The 19,527-nt window shown below is 44.8% G+C and overlaps 1 protein-coding gene, 1 long non-coding RNA gene and 2 other non-coding genes across 9 annotated transcripts in view; 1 reads left to right on the plus strand and 3 right to left on the minus strand.

The window, feature by feature from the left end:
• Positions 1-4,284: 4,284 nt before the first annotated feature.
• Positions 4,285-4,355, minus strand: trnag-ccc (transfer RNA glycine (anticodon CCC)). The gene has a single exon. It is a non-coding gene; the product is annotated as a tRNA-Gly (tRNA).
• A 4,995-nt stretch (positions 4,356-9,350) lies between these two features.
• Positions 9,351-9,421, minus strand: trnag-ccc (transfer RNA glycine (anticodon CCC)). The gene has a single exon. It is a non-coding gene; the product is annotated as a tRNA-Gly (tRNA).
• Positions 9,422-15,100: 5,679 nt separating this feature from the next.
• Positions 15,101-17,844, minus strand: LOC125741800 (uncharacterized). The gene is made up of 2 exons (XR_007397864.1): positions 17,778-17,844; positions 15,101-16,541 (listed from the first exon to the last, which is right to left on the minus strand). It is a non-coding gene; the product is annotated as an uncharacterized LOC125741800 (long non-coding RNA).
• Positions 17,808-19,527, plus strand: part of LOC125741778 (supervillin-like) — an 81,146-nt gene continuing 79,426 nt past the window's right edge. For all 6 annotated transcript variants that reach the window (XM_049013090.1, XM_049013089.1, XM_049013093.1 and 3 more), the window contains exon 1: positions 17,808-18,235. The gene's annotated coding sequence lies outside the window, so the exon portion shown is untranslated. The remainder of the gene's footprint in view (positions 18,236-19,527) is intronic.

The following is a 19,527-nucleotide window of genomic DNA, read 5'->3' on the forward strand; positions in this document are numbered from 1 at the left end:
AAAACATCACACCCTGTTAAATAAGGCAATACAAACAGTTAAAGGAACACAAACCAAACAACACACAGGAAAAATGCTCTAAAAAAAAAATCCCAAACCAAACGCCCACCCACATAAGAAATAAAAGAATCCCGGTTGACATAGTTGTGTAAAAACCGGAGCAAGTCATGAGGCCCGGCAGACAATAAAAGCACCTTGGTTAAAACCAGCCGCAAATGTCGCTTACAAATCAAAATAGGGTCTAAAATAACACCTGCGTAGCGAGCCTTGTTACGCCGCAGCCACACAGCGTATTTGGCTACGGTTAAAGACAAGTTCAAAAAGGTGCTGGCGGGGTGAGACTTTTCTACTCCAAACAAAAACATGACTTGCTACCTCGCCTCAGTAAAAGCAGGCACAGGCCCCACCGCCCCGGCAACCTTGTCCACCACTCCCAGAGCCCAGACAATAAAATCCACTAACTGTTTACAGCCAAAGAACATGTGTGTGAGGCCCTCCTCCACGTCCCGGCACACTGGGCAGAGCGGAGACGCGGCGAAGCCCTGTCTATGCAGCCTCCACATTGTCAATAGGGCATTGTGCCTCTGTCTGAATTCAAAATGGGCGAGGGCTGGGTCCACCGGGCAGGCCAGCACATTACCCCACAGTAGGACAGGCTCCAGGGCGGGGAAGCGGGCGCTCCAAAACTCCTGTGCCACCGGAGGGACAAAAGCACGCTGCCTGCAGAGCCGGCTGAAATCACGGGTCACACATGCCCCCAGAGGGACCAGGGACCCGGCCAGCCGCCTCACATACACCGCGGGATAACGAGGGGCCACATCACAGGGTCCACCGATGCACTCAATGTCGCGCACCCAGTCGGGAGGGAGGGAAGCCCTAGCAGTCAGACACTGTCTGGTCACAGTGACCCTAGAGGCCCCCCCGAACACCACCTCAACCTGATCGTAAATCGCTGAGGGCGGCAAGAAGCCAGGGCGCTCCTCATAGAAGAGGTCTCGCACCTGACGCACTCCGGCCGCCCACCAGTGTCGGAAATCGAGGGGCCGCCCCCCGGAGAGGATGCGCGGATTCAGCAGCAGTGGCTGCCGTAGTAGAAGCTGCCGCCCCTCAGGCACCACAACAGTGTGCTCCTGGAACTCACCCCACGCCAGCAAGAGCTGCTCATAATGGGAGGGGATGCCACGCAGCATGCTAGGCCAGAGACGCATCCATAGGGCGTCATCTGCCAGCTCTCTCCTAGCACATTGTACCAGACGGAGCGAGAGCACCTCCTTCCAAAGGGAAGGGCGACTCTCGTCCAGAAAGGCCTGCAGCATCCGCACACACAGGACCTTTGACCGAACCATGGGGTCCAGGAGGCCCAGTCCACCCCTGTCAGGGGGGCCAAGCAAGGCCATGTAAGCCACCATGACTCTGCCCCCCCCCCCCCCCAGAGGAAGTGCAGGATGGCATTCCGCAACCTGGCGTAATGTACGTGGGGCAGGGGAGTAACACTCAGGTGATACCACAGGACTGATAACACCAAAGCATTGAGCAGGAACACTTTCTGCTGTAGTGAGAGGACGCGGCCTGACCACCCGGCCAGCCGCCGCTCCACATTACCCGTCAGGTCGTCTCACATCCTCCCCACAGCAACCTCAGTGCTCCTCCCTAGCAGGATGGCCAAGAGGTGCACCTCCCCCTCAGCCTCAGTCAGGCCCAGCTCAACGGGCAGACGCTCAGCTGAGCCTAGACGCAGGTAGACCGACTTATGTAGGTTAACCCTAGCCCCAGTGATATCACAGTACCGCTGCACGCTGCGCAACGCAGACCCCACACTGGCCGCATTGGGCACGAGTCATCGCGTACTGAAAGACAGGGGGGGCAGTACATGTCGGGCCGATGGGCACCCTAGCAACACCAAGGGCAGAGGCCACCAGGAGGCCGAGGGGTTCGACTGCCAAGGTATACAGGGCGGCTGACAGGGGGCAGCCCTGCCGCACTGACCGCGTCATGCGGAAGGAGGCAGTCACATAGCCATTACAAGCGACGGCGGACATGGCGGAACCGCACAAGAGGCACATCCAGGCGAGGAAGCCCGGGCCGAAACCAAATACCTCCAGCACACGCAGAAGGTATGGGTGCTCGACCCTGTCAAAAGCCTTGGCAAAGTCCAGCTTCACCAAATAACCGGGCGTACCTGCCAACTCCATGTAACCCACTGCCGCATGAACATCCCGGATGGTGTCCAGGATGCTGCGGCCCATCACTCCGTATGTCTGGGTGGTGCGAGTGAGAGATGGCACCACCCGACTGAGGCGGGAGGCCAAGACCGATGCCAACACCTTGTAATCGGTATTGAGCATGGTGAGGGGTCGGTAATTTGCCAGATCCCCCGTCTCCCGTATGCTTAAAAAGCAGCTTTACCAACCCCAGCCGCATGGAGCCTCACATCTCACCACGGGCGAGGACGACGCTATTAATAGCCTGCAACACAGGCACGAGAACACCCTTAAAGGCCCTGTAGAAGTCTGCCGTCAGACCATCAGAGCCAGGACACTTACGCGGTTGAAGCAGGTCTATGGCTGCCCCAATCTCATCCTTGGACAAGGGGGCATCACACAAGGCCACGTCCTCCGGAGCGAGGCGCGCCTCCAACAGATCCATGAGGGTGGAGAGGGCATCCAAATCGGGGCACTCACTTGTAAACATGGCAGCCCAGTAATCATGCACTTCGCGCAGAACACCAGGCGTGTCAGTCACCAGATGGCCGTCAGGGCAGCGCACCGACCGGAGCAGCCTCGCAGCCCCTCTGGACTCCTCCAACGCCTTAAAATAGCGGGGGGAGAGTTCTCCGGGGGCGACAAAACGCACCCCACTCCGCAGTGCCACCCCAGCATACCCCCGCTCAGAGAGGAGAGCCAGCTCATCTTGCAGCGCTGAGACCCGTAGAGGGTCCCCTGCATCTTGCCCGAGCGCCAGCAGTTCCAGCTCGAGATCGCGCAGCAAGGCGCGCTCTCCATTACGTAAGCGTCCCGCCTCAGCCTGACCGGCAGCCTTGAATACGGTTCTTCACCTCCCGCTTAATTAGTTCCCACCCAGCCTGAATATCAATGGAAAACAGGGGCGAACCCCCCTCCACAGCACGAAACTAACCCTATCTTTAACACTACAGTCCTTTAAAAGGGAAGGATTCAATATCCACGTCCCCCGCCCACGCTGCACCAACCCAGAATCGAGAGTGCAGATGAAATAGTCATGATCACTCAAAACACACTCCCGATAATATAACGCACGGACGCGGGCAGCGACAGCAGGGGACACTAAAGCGTAATCCAGCCTGCTTCCCTGCAATACTCCCCTGATGCACTGTGTCCTGGATAGAACACGCACGCCAGGGTTGCGATCTCTCCAGAGATCCGCGAGCTGACAGGCACGCATCATACGGAGGAGTGCAGCTCGCCCCATATCAGGCCGCATGACAGCCACCCCCCCCCCCCCCCCCCCGCATGTCCAAGTGAGTCAGGGAGACGTTGAAATCCCTGATGACGAGAGGACGGGGCCACTTAGCTACACGCACAGCCAGACAGTCAAAATAGTAGGCACAACCGGGCCCCATCAGTCGGCGCATGCACAACCACTATAGTACAGGCGTAGCCGCCCCCTAAAAGCAGCCTGACTGCCAGGCACTTACCCTCACCATCCGAGTACAGCAGTGATGCTGACTCGACAAGTGGGCCAAGACAGAGCAGCGCGACTTCCCAACTAATGATACCCGGTCTAACGGAAGCGGTGGAGAAGAAGACGTCGCCCACCCACACGTCTCGCACCCGATCTATAAAAGCCCAGTCAGTGTCCTTGCACATGGTTAAAATAGCCTGCACCTTCACCCCAGGCATTCAAGGAAGTTAGTAAAAGAGTCATTTTAAAAGCAGGCACAAAGAGACACGAGATCCTACGCTTGAACTATTACCTGTGGCTGTATAATGCTGCCGCAATGCCCCAAGAATAGATGGGATACTGAACCAAATACCTGGCGTTGTATATAAGACATGCACTTCCCAGGAATCAAATCTAGGTCGCAAGAATGGGAATCTTGCATGATCCCACTATACCAGCAGTGCTGGCTTTTGGCTTTTCACCTTGGATTATTTGTACTGCCCATTGATTGAACTGCTAAAAATTAGTAGATAAGAAATGTGTGATCTTACGCTTGAACTACTACCTGTGGCTGTAAAATGCTGCTGTAATGACCCAAGAATAGATGGGAAACTGACCAAACTACCTGGTGTTGTATATGAGATGTGCACTGCCCGGGAATTGAACCCAGGTCGCAAGAATGGGAATCTTGCATGATACCACTACACCAGCAGCGCTTACTTCTGATGTGCCAACTTGGAATATTTGTACTGCCCATTGATGGAACTGCTGAAAATTAGTAGATCAGAAATGTTGTGTGATCCTACGCTTGAACTATTACCTGTGGCTGTAAAATTGTTGTGTTTTTCTACTCTTAACAACAACGTAATAATCATACGGATAGGAGGTTCACAAACTCTTTTACTGAACATCACTTGAACTGGTACACTCCATACATCTCTGAGAACGGTATCAATCCGCAGCTTGATAGGAAAACATAGTGCCATGTTACTATGCATAATATAGTTCCTACAGAACACAGTAGGTCATTTGAACATAACAACTCCTCCCTTTCTAGCATGTAAGTACATCACAAACAAGTCTCGAACATTCCTTATGTAGAATACAGAAGCCCTTTCCTTAACTCAACTGCAATGTAAAGATATCATTTAAATCATACCACATCAAACAGGTTGATCACATAACACGGTTTAACCTGAATAACTACTTCATTGACACTACATATCTAATCTTTGTGGCGGGAGTCGGAGGCGGACCGGATAACGCCTGTCTTGTGACTCAGGAGCAGGCCTAGGAGACACTGCTGGGTTTACAGTCTCTGAGGTAGGCGTGTCTATCGCAGGTGGTGTGTCTGATGCAAAGGATGGGAACACCTCAGTGTCGTCGGTGCCCTCCGCACCACTCTCTGTGTTGACTCGGTTAGAGTGTCGGGTCGTACTGTCCAGTAACTGATCCACGTGCCTGCGCCAGATCAGTCCAGGGGACACTTTCACAGTGTAAGTGAGGGGTCCTGTTTTAGAGACAATCTCACCAGATTCCCATCTCTGTTTACCTTGGCGGTAGTCCCTGGCAAGCACTGATTGTCCCACTTCAAATGTTCGTAATGGCGGCGACTGTTTCTTCATTTGGCCACTTAGTCTCTTTGACACGTCCCGGTGTAGGTCTGGCTTTAAGAGATCCAGGCGTGACCTGAGAGATCGCCCCATAAAAAGAACGGCAGGTGCCTGACCTGTAGTGGAATGGTCAGTGTTGCGGTAAGACAGCAGGAAGTTGGCCAGTTTCTCTGATATGGACATTTTGGTGCTCGCCATGGCTTTCATGGACTGTTTGAAGGTTTGCACAAATTGCTCGGCGAGCCCATTTGTTGCAGGATGGAATGGCACGGTAGTGATGTGCTTAATTCCATTCTTTTTGGTGAACCACTGAAATTCTCCAGAGGTAAACTGACTTCCATTATCGCTTACCAATTGTTGTGGCAGTCCTGTACGAGCAAACAGAGTACGAAGAACATCTATTGTCTCTGCTGATGTTGCATTCTTTACTGGGAACACTTCAGGCCATTTTGAGTAGGCATCGACTACTACGAGGAACATCTTATCCAGAAGAGGACCTGCGTAGTCAACGTGAATTCGCTGCCACACTGTCTTGGGCCACTCCCAGGTGTGTAGGGGAGCTACTTGCGCCTGGCGCTGTGTTTGTTGACATCCTGAACATGACTTAGCGATGTCCTCTATTTCACGATCAATGCCAGGCCACCAGATGTAGCTTCTGGCCAAGCTCTTCATTTTAACTACACCTAAATGCCCTCCATGAAGAGATTCGAGTACTCTGGAACGAAGCTTAGGAGGTATGATGACCCTAGCGCCCCACATGACACAGCCTTGACACACGGACAGCTGATCTCTACGGTTTGCGTACTCAGGTAAGTGTACATCATCCTTATGTGGCCACCCCTTCACTGTTAAATCATAGACCCTCGCCAGTGTGGGATCCCTGCCTGTCTCTCTTCTAACGTCAATACAGGTCACAGGGAGACTTTCAATTTGTGACAGATGGAAAAGGTCAGCTGGGTCTGTGGATGCCGTAGTTTCACCTGGCTCATGAGGAAGACGCGATAGTCCATCTGCGTTTCCATGCAGCTTTGTGCCTTTGAACTCGAAGGCGTAGTCATGGGCACCTAAGAATAATGCCCATCGCTGCAGACGTGCAGCCATCATGGCAGGAACTGCCTTGCTGGGGTTGAAAATAGCCACCAAAGGCTGATGGTCCGTGATCAGTGTGAAACGCTTGCCATAAAGGTATTGATGAAATTTTTTTACTCCCCAGACCAGACTCAAGCCTTCCCTGTCAATTTGGGCATAATTCTGTTCAGCCTTGTTTAACGATCTTGAAGCAAAAGCAATAGGCCGTTCAGCACCATCAGTCATCTTATGCGATAAAACAGCCCCAATACCATATGGTGATGCATCGCAGGCTAAGCGCAAGGGCAGGTCTGGGTTGTAATGTGTCAGTACCTTGTCTGAGGTTATGAGGTCTTTTGCAGTCTTAAACGCTTGTTCACATACTTTTGTCCATTTCCAGGAATGTTTCACCTGCAGCAAGCTGTTTAAGGGGTGCAGCACTGTAGCTACATTTGGCAAAAACTTAGCGTAATAATTAACAAGGCCCAAGAAGGAGCGCAATTGACTCACATTTTCAGGGCGGGGTGCCCTCAGGACAGCATCCATCTTGTCTTGTGCCTTATGAAGACCTTCCTTGTCAATCTTGTGTCCGCAGTATTCAATTGAGTCTTTGAAGAACTCACATTTCTCTTTGTTTGCTCTCAGTCCGAACTCTAATAGTCTCTTTAAGACTGCTTCCAGATTGGACAAATGCTCACTTTCATCACGGCCTGTCAAAATTATGTCATCTAAATAACATTGCGTGCCAGGAATGCCTTGCAAAACCTGGTCAATAGCTCTCTGCCATACAGCTGGGGCAGAGGCTACTCCAAAAACAAGCCTGTTGTATTGGAACAGTCCCTTATGAGTGTTAATGGTCAGATATTTCTTTGAGGATTCTTCCAACTCCATTTGTAAGTAGGCTTGCGCTAGATCTATCTTAGAAAAGTGCTGACCTCCTGCGAGGGAGGCGAAAATGTCCTCTATACGGGGTAGCGGATACTGGTCAGTGTGGAGTACTGGATTTATACTGACCTTAAAATCACCGCAAATGCACAGCGCGCCAGTCTTCTTTACCACAGGCACGATGGGCGTTGCCCACTCTGACCACTCCACCTTTGACAGGATACCTTGGTCCTCTAGGCGCTTGAGCTCTGCTTCAACCTTTGGGCGTAAGGCATAGGGTAGAGTGCGTGCTTTGTGGAATTTTGGCTGTGCATTTTCCTCTATGGCAATTTTGGCCTTAATTTGTGCAAGTGTTCCAACTCCATCTTGAAAAACTGGTGAGAAACGATCTAGTAAGTTTTTCAATCTCTCTGGGGTAGGCTGCACTCTGTTCTCAGTCGTCTCCATCCTTTTGATTGACTTCCAGTTAAGCTGGATGTTTCGCAGCCATTCTCTCCCAAACAAAGGGACATTGTCATTTTGCACCACATACAAGTCCAGCACTCGTTTTGTATTTTCATATTTTACTTTCACCTCTAGTTTTCCCAGTGGAACAACTTTTTCCCCTGTGTATGTCTTCAACGTCACTGATGTGCGTCTCAGTTTCACTTTGGCAAACTTGTCTTGATAGTCTTTGCGTGAAATGATAGACAGGGCTGACCCAGTGTCCAGCTCCATTCTTAGTTTCTTCCCTTCAACTTCTGGACTCACCCAAATGACTCTGTGTTCATTGTCCTTTACAGTATGAAGCTCCAAGCATGCCAAGTCTTTCTCATATTCATCAGAATCTGTCTCATTTGAATCAACTTCATTAAGTTCATTTACCTTTTTGTGTTTCATTTTGAAGTGTGACTTCTTTTCATACTGTCTGGTTCGGCACATTTTCTGTATATGGCCCTTTTTGTTGCATGCGTTACAGTCTTTGTCTTTAAACCAGCAGTTACCAGGGCTATGTGATTTCTTTCCACAGCGGTAACATGTAATTTTCTCTGGTCGTTTTGTTGCAATTTTGTTCACTGTGCATTCACTCGTTGTTTTCTTTTGTAACTCCAGTGCGTCTTTCGCAGCTGTTTCCATGGATATGGCTACTTCCAGTGCCCGCGCAAGTGTAAGGTCTCTCTCTGTAAGGAGCCGCTTCTGTGTGCCTTCATGTTGCAGTCCGCACACCAGTCTCTCTTAGTGCGTCGGACAATCCATCTCTAAATTGGCAATATGCTGATAACCTGCGCAATTCGGCCATATATTCCGTGATTGACTCTGTTTCCTTTTGATTTCGATTGTGAAATCTAAACCTTTCTGCTATGACCAGCGGTTTTGGGTTCAAGTGCTCCTGTAACACTTTTACAATGTCCGTGAAACCCTTCGAAGCTGGCTTATCCGGCGCCAACAAGTTCCGTAACAATCTATATGTTTTTGGACCCATGACGCTCAATAGCACGGCTACTTTTCTGTCGTCTTCTATTTTGTTAGCGATGCAATACTGCTCAAGTCGTTCAATGTATGTAGCCCAGTCTTCCACAGTGCTATCAAAACTGTCCATTTGCCCTACACATCCAGCCATCTTGCTTTAATACGTTTGTCTTTCAACTTACAATATGTAGACGTTTTCTTCTTTTAGTATTTTCGTTGCCGCTCCCTGTTCTTTTCTCTGCGTTCCGTTTCCCTCCTCCGGTCCTGTTTAACGATAGCCAGCTAGCTGGTCCGTCCAGTCTACTAGCATTCACAGCGGGGAAGGCAAAAACAGACGAAAAGAGACAGTCGACAAACTTCTCACTCGGTGCGTGTGACATTCACTGCACACATGGATTCAGCGAATCCTCGTCGCCAATTTGTTGTGTTTTTCTACTCTTAACAACAACGTAATAATCATACGGATAGGAGGTTCACAAACTCTTTTACTGAACATCACTTGAACTGGTACACTCCATACATCTCTGAGAACGGTATCAATCCGCAGCTTGATAGGAAAACATAGTGCCATGTTACTACGCATAATATAGTTCCTACAGAACACAGTAGGTCATTTGAACATAACAAAAATGCTGCCGTAATGCCCCAGGAACAGATGGGAAACTGACCCAAGTACCTGATGTTGTATATAAGATATGCACTGCCCGGGAATCAAACCCGGGTCACAAGAATGGGAATCTTGCATGATCCCACTACACCAGCAGTGCTTGCTTTTGACTTTTCACCTTGGAATATTTGTACTGCCCATTGATGGAACTGCTAAAAATTAGTAGATCAGAAATGATGTGTGATCCTACGCTTGAACTACTACCGGTGGCTGTAAAATGCCCAAGGAACAAATGGGAAACTGACCGGATACTGAACCAATTCCAACTAGTTTCATTCAGTTCGGATATCTATATCAGCTGATCTAGCTCAAATTTGGCGTCTGTATTTAAACGCTAGGAGTATTAGGAATAAAATTCATGATTTAGAGGTTTTTATCTCATCGGACTCTTATGATATTATAGGAATAACTGAAACGTGGTTGAGAGAAAAGGATGGACAAGAATATAATACGGATGGTTACACGTTGTTCCGTAAAGATCGTATAGGTAAGAAGGGAGGTGGTCTTGCAGTATATGTAAAGGAAAACTTGCAGGCAAGGGAACTTACTGATATAAAAAAAACTACGGAAGCAATATGGGTAAAATTAGATGCTAAAAACTCAAATAGCCTAATTGTCTGTGTTTGTTACAGAACACCTAATATAGCTGCTGAGGAAAGCAGATTATTATACAGTGATATTAGGATTATGAGCAATAAAAATGATGTGGTAGTTATGGGAGATTTTAATCTACCAGGGATGCAGTGGGACATTGTCACTGGCTCTTCTGAAAATGAACTGGAGATGGTGGAATTAGTACAGGATTGTTTTTTTACTCAGTTTGTTAACACCCCTACCAGGGGAGATGCCATTCTTGATCTTGTTCTCTCTAATAACTAGGACAGGATTGGTAAATTAGACATTTTAGAACCACTTGACAGTAGCGATCATAACATGGTCAAATTTGAGGTTAAGTTTAGTATTCGGAGAGCTCACAAAATCAAAAATATATAATGTTAGGAAGGCTGACTTAAAGTGTATGAGACTAAAACTAGAAACTGTGAACTGGATGGAGTTAAATAACAAAACTGTTGAAGAGGCCTGGGAATTTTTTAAAAGCACATTATTGCAAGTGCAAGAGGACTTAATACCTGTTTCCAGCAAGAATAAATCTAGGAAATTGCAACCTAGGTGGTTTACTAGGGAAATAAAGTACAACCCCAAATCAGAAAAAGTTGGGACAGGGTGGAAAATGTGAATAAAAAAATAAAGCAGTAATTCACAAATGTCCCTTAACTTTTATTTCATTGCAGACAGTATGAACACAAGATAATTCATGTATTTTTTGGTCAACATCATCTGATTTGTAAATAAACATCCATTCTTGCCATTCAGGCTTGCAACACATTCCAAAAAAAGTTGGGACGGGGGCAATTCAGGGGTAGTAATGAGGCATAATAACTAAATAATGATGTGATTTGAAACTGGTGATGTTAACAGGTGATTGCAATCATGATTCGGTACAATAGCAGCATCAAGGAAAGGCCTACTCCTTCAGGAGCAAAGATGGGCAGAGGATCACCAGTTTGCCATCAAGTGCGGGCAAAAATCTTTGAAATGATGAAGAAAAACATTTCTCAAAGAAAGATAGGAAGAGATTTGGGCATTCCTCCCTCTACAGTGCATAACATAGTGAAAAGAATCAGGGAATCTGGAGAAATCACCGTGCGCAAAGGCCAAGGGCGCAAGCCTAAACTGAATGGCCGTGATCTCCGAGCCCTCAGACGGCACTGCATTAAAAACCGTCATTCATCAATAAATGATATAACTGCGTGGGCTCAGGACTACTTCAGGAAGTCACTCTCAAGCACTACAGTACGTAGCTACATTAGGAAATGCCAGCTAAAACTGTACTGCGCCAAAAGGAAGCCCTAAATAAATAGCATCCAGAAGCGCCGTCGACTTCTCTGGGTTCGAAGGCATCTGGGATGGTCCATTGTGCAGTGGAAACGTGTATTGTGGTCAGACGAATCGGTTTTTCACATCTTTTTTGGAAGAAATGGACGCCGTGTGCTGCGGACCAAAGAGGAAAAGGACCATCCAGACTGTTACCAGATACAAGTCCAAAAGCCAGGGTCTGTCATGGTATGGGGTTGTGTCAGTGCCTTCGGCAAAGGTAACTTGCACTTCTGCGATGGCACCATCAATGCTGAGAAGTATATCTCAGTTTTGGAGGAACAAATGCTGCCTTCAAGACGACGTCTTTTCCAGGGACGCCCATGCTTATTTCAGCAAGACAATGCCAAACCACATACTGCGCGCATAACAAAGGCATGGCTGCATAAGAAGAGGGTGCGGATGCTTGACTGGCTGGCCTGCAGCCCTGATTTGTCTCCAATAGAGAATGTTTGGCGCATTTTGAAACGAAAATTGCGTCAAAGAAGACCCCGTACTGTTGCGCACCTAAAACATTGTTTGCAGGAAGAATGGGACAAACTAACACCTGCAACACTTAGTCACTTGATTTCTTCAATGCCTAAACGTCTTTTAAGTGTTGTTAAAAGACAGGGGAACTGTACAAAGTGGTAAATGCTGTACTGTCCTAACTTTTTTTGGAATGTGTTGCAAGCCTGAATGGCAAGAATGGATGTTTATTTACAAATCAGATGATGTTGACCAAAAAAATACATGAATTATCTTGTGTTCATACGGTCTGCAATGAAATAAAAGTTAAGGCACATTTGTGAATTACTGCTTTATTTTTTTATTCACATTTTCCACCCTGTCCCAACTTTTTCTGATTTGGGGTTGTATAAAGTAAGGAGGAAAAGGGCTTTGTTCCAGCAATGGAAAATAACTGATGATGACAGAATAAAGCAGGAATATCTAAGTCTATAGGCTGAGTTAAAAAATGATATTAGACGAGCTAAAAGAAATGTCGAAAGGATGATTGCATTGGAAGCTAGGGATGACATTAAAAGTTTCTTCCAGTATTTTAACTCTAAAAGAGCTCTAAAACCTGAAATTACTAATCTGCAGGATAGTAAGGGTCTTATAATAGTAAACGACATTGATTTAGTAAATGAGTTCAATGATAGTTTTGCACGGGTATTCACTGTTGAGGACATTAGTAAATTACCAGTTCTTATTACTGATCCAGCATCGTCTATAACTAATATATATATAACTGAAGCTGATGTTTTGCAAAGCCTAGCTAAGCTCAAAATAAATAAATCACAGGGCCCTGATGGCATCTTACCTATAGTGTTAAAAGAGATGAGGGATATTATTTGCCGACCGTTAACTTTACTGTTTCAAAAATCCTTATCTGAAGATGTGGTACCTTCTGATTGGAAGCATGCCAACATAACGCCCATTTTCAAAAAAGGGGATAGAAGTAATTTGTCTAACTATAGGCCAATCAGTCTAACTTGTATAAGTGGTAAAGTTATGGAGGCTATAATCAAAGAGAAAATGGTAGATTACCTGGACTCCAATAACATTTTGCGGGATAGCCAGCATGGATTTAGGAGAGGTAGATCCTGTTTAACGAATCTGTTGGAGTTTTTTGAGGAAGCTACTCAGGAAGTTGATGATAAGAAGGCCTATGATGTCATCTACTTAGATTTCCAAAAGGCTTTTGATGATAACTGGTCAACAGATAGGAAACAGCGAGTAGTTATGAGGCACAATGTCACAGTGGGCCTGCGTCCATAATGGGGTACCGCAGGGTTCGATTTTAGGACCACTATTGTTTCTAATTTACATAAATGATATAGATACCAATATATACAGTAAACTGGTGAAATTTGCAGATGACACCAAGGTGGGTGGTGTAGCAGATACTGAATTAGCGGCTCAGCAGCTTACATACAGCGGGATCTTAATTTAATTAGTGACTGGGCCGATACCTGGCAGATGAAATTTAACGTAGACAAATGTAAGGTACTCCATGTAGGGAGCAGAAATATAAAGTACAGGTATTTTATGGGTCCCACTGAAATAAAGGTATCTGATCATGAGAAAGACCTTGGTGAGTATGTTGATGCTTCCATGTCCCATTCTCGCCAGTGTGGGGAAGCAATAAAAAAGGCCAATAGGATGTTGGGGTATATCTCCAGGTGTGTGGAGTTTAAGTCAAGGGAGGTAATGCTAAGATTATACAATTCCTTGGTGAGACCTCACCTAGAATATTGTGTGCAGGTTTGGTCACCATATCTTAAAAAGGACATTGTGGCCTTAGAAAAGGTGCAGCGTAGGGCCACAAAAATGATTCCTGGTCTTAGAGGAATGTCATACGAGGAAAGGTTACTTGAGCTAAATCTGTTCAGTCTCAAGCAAAGGAGACTGAGGGGGGACATGATCCAGGTATATAAGATTCTAACAGGTTTGGATGCTGTTCAACCAAATAGTTACTTCAGCATTAGTTCAAATACACAAACTCGTGGCCATAGGTGGAAATTAGCGGGAGAACATTTCAAACTGGATTTAAGGAAGAACTTCTTTACACAGCGCGTAGTCAGAGTATGGAATAGTCTTCCTGATAACGTAGTGCAAGCTGAATCCTTGGGTTCCTTTAAATCAGAGCTAGATAAGATTTTAACAACTCTGAGCTATTAGTTAAGTTCTCCCCAAGCGAGCTTGATGGGCCGAATGGCCTCCTCTCGTTTGTATAGTTATGTTCTTATGTAAATTTTGGTGTGTTTGGCAGTGGTAACCCACCACAGAAACTTTCTGGCAATGTTCATTTATGATACCTGGGTTGATACAGAACAAGTTCCAACTAACTGATCTAGCTCAATTTTTGCAGGGCAGTTACATCACTCTGCCGAGGGTACCCCACCACTAAAAATGTGTGGCGGTGCCTGATTGTATAAGGTACATTGAAGCACGATTTTCAAGAAGTACATTTTTGAGCTGACCTAGCTCAATAATTTGAATTCATTACCACACCCTTCACAGCCGCACCCACCACCACGGGCCCGGCAGACATCTATTCTGATGAATATTCATATGCCCCCAGCAAGATTACACTAAGGGAAATTGGTTCGCTTTTCAGCTAGGCTGACCCCTCTGGGCTCCTGGTCTATTAACATTAGATTAATTGAAGGAAACAGACAGGTGACCCATGGCTATTGAATATCTCGAACAATTGAAAAAGGTCACATTTTGGTTTTAATGTAAAAAGCAAGGTCCCTAACAAAAATAGAAAACCATACATTTCTTGCAAACAAAATAAATTACAATGCAAACCATAATTGTCATGCCCGGCTCGTCCACTCCTCGTGTGTGCCACGCCCCCTGATTACCCATGTGTGCTTCCCTGATCGTCTCCTGCTGTGTCCGCTTCCTTTGATTAGTCTTTGTGTATTTAAGTCCTGGTCTGACCTGTTCCCCTTGTTCGTCATTGATGTTGTCGATGCCTATGTCCCGTCTGGCCCATACCTTCCCGATTAAAGACCCATTTTCCCCGTATCCCGCTTGCCTGCCTGTTCCTTGCTCGCTCGCCAGCCCGACGACCGCCCGCTTCCAGCGTGATCGTCACAGTAATCACATCTGTCTATGTGAAATTATTCACTATAAATGGATGATTATAACAGATTTTTTATTTTTATGTCTCAGACAGAGACATAAAGAATGTCTAACTGACATTTTTATATTTATTATATTAATATAAGGTAATAAAACATACAGCGTTGATATTTACTGAAATTTATTAATTCTTACAATACAGCCCCAGATAACACACATATGTTGAAATAACATTGATTCCATTTCAGACAAAAAGGTTGAAACAACATTGATATTCAATGTTTAACTTTATATGAACATTGAATCAAGGTTTTTTCACTATCAATTTTCCAATATTGAAAATCTGACCAAAAATCTATTCAGTTTCAATGTTGATAATTTAACACTGACCATAATTCAATGCATTTAACTATAATTCAATGTTGAAACAATAACATGGTGCTATCAGTGATTACAGCAGTTTCAAACACTTTCAAATTACGGTACAATTACAGCACAAATTAAATTACTGAACTGTGTATAATTCAAATACGCTATAATACAGTACACTATTGTACATAAAATGTCACTTATTGTAGTTTTGTACTGCATCTCCTTGGCTCGCTTTTGGCAGTTTCTCACAAACTTTGATGAGCCTATATTAGTAATTGACAGAAAATTACTTTCTTTTTTCATCATCATTTTTGTCCAGACAATGGACAGGACTTTTTTCTTTAGTACAAGCAGCTCCAATTTCTAAGTCGGTTTGGTGTTTGAGTTCTCCTCCGTACTGCTTCCATGTCACAGACCGGAGTCACGTGACAACACACGCAGTAGTATGTACATGGCCCTACATCAGTGGTTCTCGAACTCGGTCCTCAGGACCCACTGCCCTGCTTGTTTTCCAGCTATCCCTGCCCTACACACTGCTGATTACCTGGATCAGGTGTGTTCAGTCAATCAGAAGCTGATAGACAGCTGGGACTTGTGTGTGGGGCAGGGACAGCAGGAAAACAAGCAGAGCAGTGCGGCCCGAGGACCGACTTTGAGAACCACTGCCCTACATAAGCACACACTGGGAAAAGTATTAACAGATTTTTGTTTAAGTACTGTAGCGCCGAGGAGATTGAGGTATTGCGACGGCAAGCAAACAAACATGAGAAGGCACGGAATTGCACTTTTTTAATCTAATCATGAAAAAGACCCCACTTAAGCAACATTACAGCGATACCCAACGGCACCGAAACACGGAGAGGTTACACTGAGGACAGTAAAGCACAGATGTGCCGGGTAATTGCTTAACACTAGAACACGTCAGGATTACATATATGACACAGGTCACACGCGACAGTCAGGAGCACAAGTAATTACACTAACAAATACATACAAGGGCTATTAATAGAACATACAAACATGGCTATATGCAAGGCTCGTGAATTTACAGGGATATTCAGTCCCCACCGACACTACAGTATTAACAGAATAAAAATAAGTAAATAAGTAAAGTAACCGACATGGGCAAGATCACATCGATTAGAGGTTGTGAAATTTAATTTTATTTAAAAGACCACCTTAATTTCATATGGTCCTGTGTCCAAAACCATGAAATTAATGAAATGCTGAAAACATTTATGGAGCCCTCTACAGGATTCTGTCAAAATAGCATCTCTCACTTCAGGTGGCACGGATTCTTCGAATAAGAAACTGGTGAATAAGTAGCCAGCTTCAACCTCGTAAAAAAAGAAAAGGACTGTAAGGTGTCAAACCAAGGCAGGCAGGTTAAACAAGGACTGCAACGGTTGGGACTGAACACAGTGAAACTAGGGGGAAACTCAAGGGGAATCTACAGGACTGACACCATGTGGTCTTATGCACAGCACTAAGAATACTCATATCTGCAATGACCAACAAAAGAGTAGGGCAAGGGCAAGCACATATACGTACTTATAACAAGGGCTATATGAGGGACAAGGCAGGCCATGACAATTAACTATAACTAAACAATAGGGCTGGGAATTAGACACAAGTGAGGGTCATCATCACTAAACACAATGGACTCAAACACTATGATTGGGATGGCCAGTGACACTTGCTGGCCAAGCCAGGTTGACAGACAGAATAGAGCAGGGACTGGTCTTGACAAAAGGTTAATAAACTTAATCGTTAAATTTGAGTACAAAGGCTGTGTTTCATATTTCCATGTACTGACGTTGGCAAACAAATTGCTTACCAAGGTGTTTTCCTGCTGCCTTGAAGCTTAGCCATAAATGAAAGCTTTCGGTACATATGATTGATGTGGCTACTCATTATAAAGCACACTGAATATCTATGCATTGAATGGAATTTAAAATAAAAGCAGAAAGTGGAATTTATTTAAAAAGAATCCAAGCACAAGCATCACGGTGGTTCTGAAATAATTATGTCACAAAATCTGTAAGATGAGACCAGTTGGACATTTTGAACAAGGTTGGGCTGTGCAAATCCTGCAAAAAAGGCACTACCAGTCAGCGACATTCCGCCTGTCAAGCAAGGTGGCAGCAGCATGCTATGTGATACCCGACAACTGAAAAGGCTGTTAATACTGAAACTAAAATGGAAGAAGCAAAGCGCGGACAAAAACTGGTTGAAAGCCGTTTTCTCAGTTTAAAGTGGACCTTTCCATAGGTTTGTGACGTAAAACGTTATGAACAGAGCCCCGAAATTTTTTTTTAATCTTACAAACAATGTCGATATAATCAAATCCTTCAAATATTTCGTTTTATTATATCATATGCACACAATTTAAAGTGCTTATGAAAATATTTCAGTAAAGTGGTGCAGTTTAGTTTTGGTTTTCCTACACAAGCTTTCAAATTCATCTTTTTATTATTATTTTTAACTGTTTTGCTAGCTAGCATATAAAACGAAAGCTTACAATGCTGACGATCAACTGTGTTTTTATTGTCTGGTCGCCGGTGTCATATTACCAGTAATGCTGGCGGCATAAGGAGCACGTTAGTGCTGGACGAGGCTCTGTGCGGACTTTCTCTTGCGCTTTCTTGTTTGTAAAGCCCCCACCCCAACCTTCGGGAAGTGGGGCTCTTAGGAGGAAGGGCGGCTCTTTTATCCCAGAGAAAAGTGAGGATTCGCAGAGCATGCATTTGCGTTTCTGTGAATAATTAAGCTTAGCTCCTAGTCTTCCTGGGACGCCAGTTGCCGGGGCACCATTTTTTAAGGAAAAAAACAAAAAAACTGTTTTTACTCCTGTCTTCAGCACAACAAAACCTGGTGTCTCCTGCTTATCGTCTCCTTTCACTGTTAATGGGGACTTCTTTTCTTGGTTTGTTTTTAATGTGTGTTCTGCGCACCGTCGAATGTGACATGAGAAAGTTTTGAAAGTGCAGGAGCTTCATGAGCAGCAGCTGACCATAATCATTGAGTGGTGGTATGTATATAGTTCATATTATTTCTTAATGAAATACGATATGTTGTTGAAATTTAGGACAATACTTCAGTGGCTTGTGGGTTGTTTACTGAGGCATTTGGTGGAGGTACGTACGACGTCAATGTGCTTTTGAAAATATGAATCTACGCCCCATACATTCTTCTTGTTCAGAGCTCAGTCTATATTCAATCGTCTTTTTTGTGTAACCATTCCAGTTTAGCTATATGTCATGTTTCGGCTGTTCTCAATAACCTGCTGAAATGTCGACCTGTTCATTCATTCAGCACCGATACGCTTGAAGGTTGTATCTGTGTTTACAGGAATAAATGTTAGGAAATGACAATAGTTTGGCTCTGTGGACGTCACTAGCGCATCTCTTTATTGTTTTACATTAACTTACATCGGATTTCACACTATTTTCCCAACTTTTTCATACTTCTGTAGTTTAGTGACTTCGTAAAGTGATGACAATGCTTATACCAGAAAGCTAGCGCTATGAATGAAAACATCTCGGTTTATAATACCTCCATCTTAGGTTCGGGGAATTAAACAGGAAACAAAACACAATGCAATATTTATATACTTAATGGGCACTGATAATGCTTATCTGAATTAAACAAAGGTCCTAGACTTCCCCTACAGCAGAAGTCTAGTTTGCTATTCTCCTTTGATGTTACCTGATATTTTACCAGGGAGAACTGTGTCAGAAGAATTATATTAATTAATGTAATATATTGCTCTTCATAGCTGTGACAAACAAGCAAACCTGTGCCAGAGCTTTTCTTAATTTTACAGAAGGACTAAATAGAAAACAGTGGGTAATTTTTTGGTGTGATGCTTACTTTTGGTAGATGGTAATGGGGTGAAGCTGTATTCATCTAAGCTTTCTGACGACATGCCTTGGTGGCTTTCACAGCTGTAGTGATGCATTAATTATGTATTGGTAACAGTATACAGAATAGACTGGCAAATAGTTGAGTTTAACTCCATAGTTTTCACTTAGCAATAACAAACAAGCAACAATGTAACTGAAGTTCCGTTCCTTATAAAGAACAATCATATAGAAATGAAACCCTAAAGTCTCTGTTTCATTGGGATGAGTAAATGTAATATTGTGCCAATCTAATATGATTGGCTAAATTAAAAGAGACATGCCAGTCACCTTGATCTGGGCCTGGTTTCTTGAAACCTTCTTAACGCTACATTGTTAGTAAGTTCTGTCTTTTAATATAGAACTTTTGAATAATGTAGTGTTAAAAAGGTAACAAGAACCCAGGCCCTGACCATTGCTA

Source organism: Brienomyrus brachyistius, chromosome 5 (genome assembly GCF_023856365.1).
Source record: "Brienomyrus brachyistius isolate T26 chromosome 5, BBRACH_0.4, whole genome shotgun sequence".
Taxonomy (NCBI): Eukaryota; Metazoa; Chordata; class Actinopteri; order Osteoglossiformes; family Mormyridae; genus Brienomyrus; species Brienomyrus brachyistius.